The 8,123-nt window shown below is 41.6% G+C and overlaps 1 pseudogene across 1 annotated transcript; it reads right to left on the reverse strand.

Moving 5' to 3' along the window:
- Positions 1-926: 926 nt before the first annotated feature.
- LOC309340661 (vitelline membrane outer layer protein 1 pseudogene) lies at positions 927-3,341 on the reverse strand (annotated as a pseudogene). The gene is made up of 3 exons: positions 3,154-3,341; positions 2,012-2,112; positions 927-1,224 (listed from the first exon to the last, which is right to left on the reverse strand). The product of its transcript is annotated as a vitelline membrane outer layer protein 1 pseudogene (transcript).
- Between the last annotated feature and the right edge of the window lie 4,782 nt (positions 3,342-8,123).

Here is an 8,123-nt window from a genome sequence, read left to right on the forward strand (position 1 = left end):
TACTGCTGTGGTTTTCAACCTTTTTGAGTCTATGGTTCCCTTGACCAGCCATATTTTTTCTGTGACTCCTCTGTGGAATCCAGTTACGTTGGGGTTCAGGACACGTGTGAAAATATCACCTCTAAAAATATGGGTTGTCCTATTTTAAAAAGTGACAGCCTGCTTTTAGAAAATCCTGCCCCCTGGATGCCATTTTCAATGGACGAATCCCAGCTAAGTCAGGGAAATTATGGACGTACAGTATGACAGCCCTATCAGAACATCAACTGCCATGGAACAACAGTGGGACTGTGCACTCACTGCCAGTTTCTGGGCTTCAAAAGGCATCTGAGAAGTCACTCTGAGTAACAGGAAGCTTGACCAGATAGACCTGTCGTACAATGCAGCAGGCTTCTTCTTACATTCTTCTGTATCCATTCATCCTTCTCTGTCCTCTCTCCAATCCAGCAGCTATGATGCAATTGCCACAGCAGAGATTGTTCTGTGTGTGACTTTAGCATTCATTCTGTTATTAGTAAGTCAGCAAACCAGGTGGCTGAGGTTTTGCTTAACAACCAAGCAAAGTGGCACAACACTCACTGAGGTAGCGAGCGCTCTGATTGGCTGTGTAGTTCTGTGGGAGTTCCCCCCTGTTATATATAGTTCATAGCCTTCCTACTATGTCCGGTGCCTGACCTAAGAAAGACAAAAGCCTCTCTGTTGCTTTCTCCTCAAGTTATACAATGTTGTGTTCCGCTTCCTCAAGAAAGCATTACCAAGATTTAAATAGCTTTGCTAACAAGCCATACATGAAGATTTAAGGCACAGTGCATCAAAAAAAGACACCCAGAACTCTTCATTGGGAATACATTTTATTATTAAGTTTCACGTCATGGAGCCATTGGGGCACAGGGAACTGAGCTATTGTCAGGTGAAACCCACATGGTTCAGTCGCAGCAGTAGAAGAGCACATCGTTAAGTCCTGTCATGTCGCCGGATGTCAAGTCACTGTCAACTCTTGTCTGAATTCCACATATGGCACCTTTAGAACAGATTGTACTCCATGGGCCATACGTACCCCAGTCAATTGAATGGCCTGTCAGGACAAGCCCATCTTCACAGCGGAACTTGATATTGTTAGCAGATGTATCATCAACCCATTTTCCTTGTGGTTCTAGTACTCTCAGAGAAAATGAGATTAGACGGCCTTTAGGACAAGTCTCCTTCTTTGTCCATTGTCCATACCTGACAAAGATAGTGGTGTTAATACTCTGAAGAAATGTTTGCTCAAATCATGTCTGCACCATACATTCACAGCCATTCAGCACACATTTGAAGCATATGGCTTCCCCCAAAGAATCCTTCTTGCTTTGACTTTGAGGAAATATAGAAGGTATATTTTAACAAAAAAGGGCTCAAACCATCTCAAGAATTGTTAAGTTTTTGGAAAGTTGGATAATAGCTATAAAGAATGATTTCGGTGGCGGGGTGAACATTTCTTATTTCTATTGTTATTTTGTGTTTTACGTTCTTCAGGAAATATGCACACAGGAACAGGTAAATTTTATAATACTTTTCATATCAGCAACGGTTGGTGATATCAATTTTATATCTTTCTGTGATTAGATGAGTTATTTTGTAATTTTTTACCCTTGTTCTCAACTAATACGGTCTACATTTTATTACACAGGTAATGTTGCATTCTCTTCACATTTTATTCACCTCATATGGAAATAGATGTAGAATGGAATTCTGTTTTATTTAATTTTGTTAGCTCAATGATTAATTCTTGGAGAAGTAAACGTGATGTACTCGGGAACTACATCCGAATGTTAAGCAACTGTCTTTTCTACATTGCATTTCGCTATTTTATCACATCCCTCCCTGTTGCATTGTTGATGCACTCAGGTTTGGCAGCCCATGAATAAGTCAACATAATCCAAGATGTATCCTCCTCAAGAAGCTGCCACATTTGGTTCCATACTTCTTTCTATCAACAAAACCAAGGAATGGAATATTTAAAGTTACTCACCGTCCAACAGCAGATTGAATTTCTGAACCATCCGTGCAAGAAAGACGGATGCCATTCAGAGATGTATCATCTTTTATCCGTGGTTGTTCCTTTGTGTCTGCCTGGGGGAGAAGAGAAGCTGTGAATGCAATAAGACCACTTTTAAGAGCAAAGCACAGCATCTTCAAGAGGAATTTCACACACACTAGATTGGCAGGCTGAATTTGACAGTATTGTACAGAACTTGGATGGTTTGATTTGAAAAGGAACTCGTTTGACATGCCCCAAAAGGAACTAACTCCAGTTCAAGTTTGCCCCTTTACAAAATGAACTATTTCAGTTCCCAGTTCAATTCAAGTTTGCCCAAATATTCCTTGGCAAAAAAATATTTCAGCCTCCAGAAAGTCACAAGCTGTTGTGTTGAAGAATAAAATTTACTTAAGAAGACTAAGGAACCATCATTCCACACACAGCAGAATATGAATAGTTTGTTTTCTTTCCCCTCAAAATGATGACATTTAAGCTTAAATGCACAAAGGGTCCAAAGTGTAAATAACACATTTAAGAGAATGAACTTGAAGATGAACTAGAAATTTGCTTCAAAATGAACTGAATTCATTTTTCGTTCACCCAGCCATTACTTTTCAGCTGTTGTTGGCATGGTGCAATATCATCATCATCATGTATTTAATTTCTATACCACCCTTCATCTGAAGATCACAGGGTGGTTTACAATGTAAAAAAACAAAAATGCATGCCATAATAACAAACAAAAACAATTCTCCCAACAGTTTAATTAGCCAAAGCCCTGGGAGAAGAGGAATGCTTTTGCCAGGCACCTAAGGGTATGTAACAGGGGTTCCAGGCAAACCTCTCTGGGGAGAGCATTCCACAAGTGAGGAATCACTACATTAAAGGCCCATTCTTATGTTGCTGCTCTCCAGACCTCTCACAGAGAAGGCACATGAAGAAGAACCTCAAATGCTAAAGGGCCTTAGGTGTGCAACCAGTACGTTTGCATCATAATGACCTCACCACCAAGCAACTCAGTCAGATGGAGGACAGCTGAGCAGAGCCGCCCCGGGACACTGTCCATTCATACTTATTGTCACAGCTACTTGGCACTAAGGTGCCTGAAAAGGAGAACACAAGGAGGTATCTACCTTCAATGTGAATCCATTTGCATACCCTTCACGACAGAATTCTATGGGTCCCCAATCACCCCATGGCCCTCCATTTGGCACTGAGAGTTCTTTGTTAGCCTTTTGGGGTAGTGCATCCGAGAGGTAGCTGGAGAAGATCAAGAAGAGCGCAGTACCTATAAAGAGGGCCATGGAAGGTAGCTCACCGCAGATCTAGCAGCAAAAGATCAAGTGGGAAAATAATAGCATGAGAATGTTGAACCCCAAATCCCTGAATCCTGTTTTTCAGAATATGTGGTTGCTTTTGGCTGATGCAACAGATTCACTGGTTGGCTTTTCTAATTTTCTAGAACAATAATGGCTGGGTTTTACCTAACCCCTGAGTAATTATTATTGCTTCTCAAGAATTCCTAAACATTGTTAACAAAGGTTTGTCCAAAGTGACTCACAGCAATAAAAACCTACAAGTTTATTACTAAAACCTAAAACAGAATAGTCACAAAAATAAAAATAAAAAGACTCCACAATCCAACTTTCATTGCATGAGTGGGAAGGCCAATCACACCATGTGAGTCTTGAATGCCTTTCAAGATGCCTGAAGGTCAGTCACCCTTGGGTGGAGCCAGCACAGAAAAGACCCTGCAAATGATAATTTTAATATTATTATTATTATTATTATTATTATTACTGCTGCTGCTGCTGCTACTACAACAACTACTACTCACCTTTTGGGAATAACAGCACAGCTGGAATTTATTTATTATTGTTGTTGTTGTTTTGTTTTCTTGCTTTACCTCATTCAGTTCTGGCCACTGCCTTAGCTTGTATAATTATGAACAGGAGGCAGCCCTTGTTTTCCTTTCTCCCTTCAGCAAGCTGCTTCATGCAGTGTCTCACTGCAGTCAATTATCCTATGTGGGAAAGAGTTTGAGCTGAGCTGCTTATATTAATGTGGGCAGCAACCAGGAACAGGAAAAAGGAGATGTGGGAGTTTCCCTCCTGAGCATCAACTGCCATGCTCTGCAGCTCCATGACTGGACAGAACTGGTCAGTATTTAACAGTCACGGGAATAGGGTGAGTCCTCAAAATATATATCTCGGGCGTTACAGGCCAGCATGAAGAGGACTGTATTCAGTATGTGGTGAAAACTATAGTGAAGGTGCCAAACACACTTCCCAGGGAGAATATTCTACAGCCACAGAGAATGCTATCTCCTGGGTCACCACCATCCCAAACATTGGAAGGCAGTGGAAGTATCACGGGGAGCCCCTCTGCAGATCTTGACACATGAGAGCGTCTATAGATAAAGAGGTGCTTTCTGAGATATTTGGGGGCCTAAGTCATTTGGGGATTTACGTGAGCTCCTTCAACTGAGCCTGCAACAAAATAGCAAATATGATTCAATGTAATACATATTGGGAGCATATTGGGAGGGATGATCCTAAGATTCCAAATGGTGTCTTAAACAGCACCGACTAATGATGGAAGAGATCTTGGGACCATGCTAGATGGCTCACCTAAAATATCACCTCCACATGTATCACATGTATGAAAGGCAGATTCCATGCTTTGGGAATGGATCAAAAAATAATATCACAATGCCTTTATAAAACTCTCTTGTGCTTGGTATGTAGTTCTCCCATAATACTGGAACCCAGGGATGAATATTATCATCATCATCATCATCATCATCATCATCATCATCATCATTATTATTATTATTATTATTATTTTACTACCCCACCCATCTGACTGGGTTTCCCCAGCCATTCTGGGCGGGTTTCAACAGAACATTAAAAACAGAATAGAACTTTAAACATTAAAAACTTCCCTAAATAGCTCTGCCTTCAGAAGTCTTCTTAAAGTCAGATAGTTGTTTATTTCCTTAACATCTGATGGGAGGGCGTTCCACAGGGCAGGCGCCACTGCCAAGAAGGCCCTCTGGTTGGTTCCCTGTAATCTCACTTCTTGCAGTGAGGGAACCACCAGAAGGCCCTCAGAGCTGGACCTAAGTGTTAAATAATGTTGTTAAATATCCTGTGATGGTCACCCAGCCTGCTGTTTTAAGTTACCCTTAATGTAATGGTACAGTTCACAGACCTATGCAATGTATTGATGTTATACATCGGTGGTCTAAAGCATTACAATTTAGGCAACTTAAGATGGCAGGCTGGGTGGCAGCCATGATGGACACCCAGCTTAACTCCCACCTATTGTCCACTTAAGATCTAGGAGTTAGTTTTAGAGGGTAGTGAGTGATGTCCCTGGAAACCAATAGAGGAAGCAGATGACGCCTGCCATGGTTGCCACAAGCAGGGCTGGTTGGGATGAGCACATTGACATGATGCCAATGGCTCCTCCACAACTGGTGCTGACTCTGCTTTAACTGATCTGTATTCTCTACTTATTCATTGCTGGAAAGGATCCTTGAAACTGACTTTTTGAAAACAAGGGCCAGAATGTATAAGTGCTGAAACTAATACAGTGGCACCTTGGTTTACAAACTTAATCCATTCCTGAAGTCCGTTCTTAAACCAAAGTGTTCATAAACCAAGGTTTGCTTTCCCACAGCAGTGGGGGACTCAATTTACAAATGGAACACACTCAACAGGAAGCGGAACATGTTCTGCTTCCAAGGCAAAGTTCACAAACCAAAACACCTACTTCCAGGTTTGCAGTGTTCTTAATCCAAGTTCTTCATAAACTAAGCTGTTCTTAAACCAAGGTAGCACTTTATCTGAATCCTCGTGGTACCCTGACTTCTTGAAACCAACTGGTGAAATTAATAGCTGAAACAAACAACAGCCAATTAATGGCTGGAACTAACTGGTGAAACTAATGGTTGAAACGAACTGATGAAATGAAGTGATGAAACTAATAGTTAAAACTAGCTAGTGAAACTAACTACAGCAACTTAATGGCTGGATCTAACTGGTGAAACTAATGGTTGAAACGAACTGATGAAATGAACTGATGAAACTAATAGTTGAAACTAGCTGGTGAAACTAACTACAGCTACTTAATGGCTGGATCTAACTGGTGAAACTAATGGCTGAAACAGACTTTTGAAGTTAACAGCTGAAAGTAATGTTTGAAATTGTCTGATAATTTTTTTTGCTAAAAAATAATTTTCTGTGGAAATGAATTGATAGATTTATTGATGGGTCTGAACAAATACCCTTTCTATTTAATGAAGTTGAAATATTTCTAATTTAATTTGAAGCATTATAAATCATAAGTTACCTCACTTTATTTAACTTTTTTGCTCTAACAAAAAAACCCAGCACCATTTCTACAAGGAGCTGGACCAAGCTGTCCAAAGGGTCCCGCCTATTCCTGCTGGGAGATTTCAGTGCCAGAGCTGGGAATGGTCATCACAAGTGAGACAACTGCATAGGCTACTTTGGTACTGGCAGAACAGACAAAGACTTCTTGAGCTGTGCTCAGATCACAGCCTCTGAATCATGAACATGGTCTTCTCTACCAAGGCAAAACATAAGAGTGTCTTTGAAACATTCAAAGTCAGTTTACCTTCCCACCGGAGTGGTACTTATTTATCTACTTGCACTTTGATGTGCTTTCAAACTGCAAGGTGGGCAGGAGCAGGGACCGAGCAACGGGAGCTCACCCAGTCTCGGGGATTCGAACCGCCGACCTCCTGATCGGCAAGTCCTAGGCTCTGTGGTTTAACCCACAGCGCCACCCACGTCCCAGCGCCACCCACCCAGTTAGGCTTCTTAAAAAGAAATAGAAAATTATTAATACTGTTTTATTTCCATGGCCCTTTGCCCCCCCCAATGGTCCCCAGTTGCTACAGCAGTTTGTTTTCTCTCTCTATCCATGGGAGTTGTGGCAAATCACAAGACAGGCTGCTGACTCTCATTCCAGGTCCTTGTCCTGGTGCATATTTGCAAGGGACACAAGTCTATCTCTTGGCTAAGGCATTTCCCCTTCTGTTCTGACTTTCTTGTATCAGAACTGCTTGCAGAGGAAGGAAATGCAATTGCATGCTTTGCAAAACATCTACGCCCTTTTCCCTCTTAACAGCTCCCATGCTAAACAGTTCATGGGCTGGGAGAGTCAGAGGAAATCTGGCTGTGGGCCACATCTGGCCTGCAAGTCATGGATTCCTTTAAAATATATATATATATTCACTCCCCAGCTAGATAAAGCAGATCATCTCATTTTCACCATTTTCTTCAAGACAGCAAGATTTTGCTTGGCCCCTTGCTTTTCTTTCTTTCTTTCTTTCTTTCTTTCTTTCTTTCTTTCTTTCTTTCTTTCTTTCTTCCTCCCTCCCTCCCTCCCTCCCTCTGTTGTCTTCCCTTTCTGCATCTGTGTCTCTTCCTGCTTGTCCTCTTTCAGTTTTTTAAAGAAATATTTTCATGGTTTCCCCATGAGACCTGGATGAAGCATTCCAGTCTAACACGATGCATTGATCTGAGTGCTTGGGTCTGAGGATAGGCTTGATCATGCACTCAGTTTTCATGATCAAAATGCAAATGTCTGAATTTAAAACTGACATTTAAAAAATGCACAACATTTTAAAATTCCTTCTCTACTTAGAAAAATCCAGAGATGGATCCAGTTCAGTGGCATCATAAATGAAAGAGCAATGCTAACTCCTGATATTTGCTGTTTGGAGGAGTAAAGGTGTCCAGTAGTAGGAAGCAGGAAGTCCAAGATGTTACAGGAATGGGGTTGGGGTGGAGCAGAGCAGGTGATGATCTACTAGATCCAAAGCTACTACATTCTGCCAAGAGGGTGGCAGTCTGGGTCACTCAGCTACAACAACTGTTTACGGAAGAGGGGGAAACTTCTATTCTGGCCACCTGAGCATTTGGGACCACAGATGTGATCATGGATCCACTATTTGAATTTGAATTCCTGCAATGGAGTGAGCTCCCGTTGCTCTGTTCCGGCTCCTGCCAACCTAGCAGTTTGAAAGCACACCAGTGCAAGTAGATAAACAGGTACCGCGGTGGCAGGG

The sequence above is a fragment of the Podarcis erhardii genome (assembly GCF_964252035.2).
Source record: "Podarcis erhardii genome assembly, chromosome: 4".
NCBI classification, from domain to species: Eukaryota; Metazoa; Chordata; class Lepidosauria; order Squamata; family Lacertidae; genus Podarcis; species Podarcis erhardii.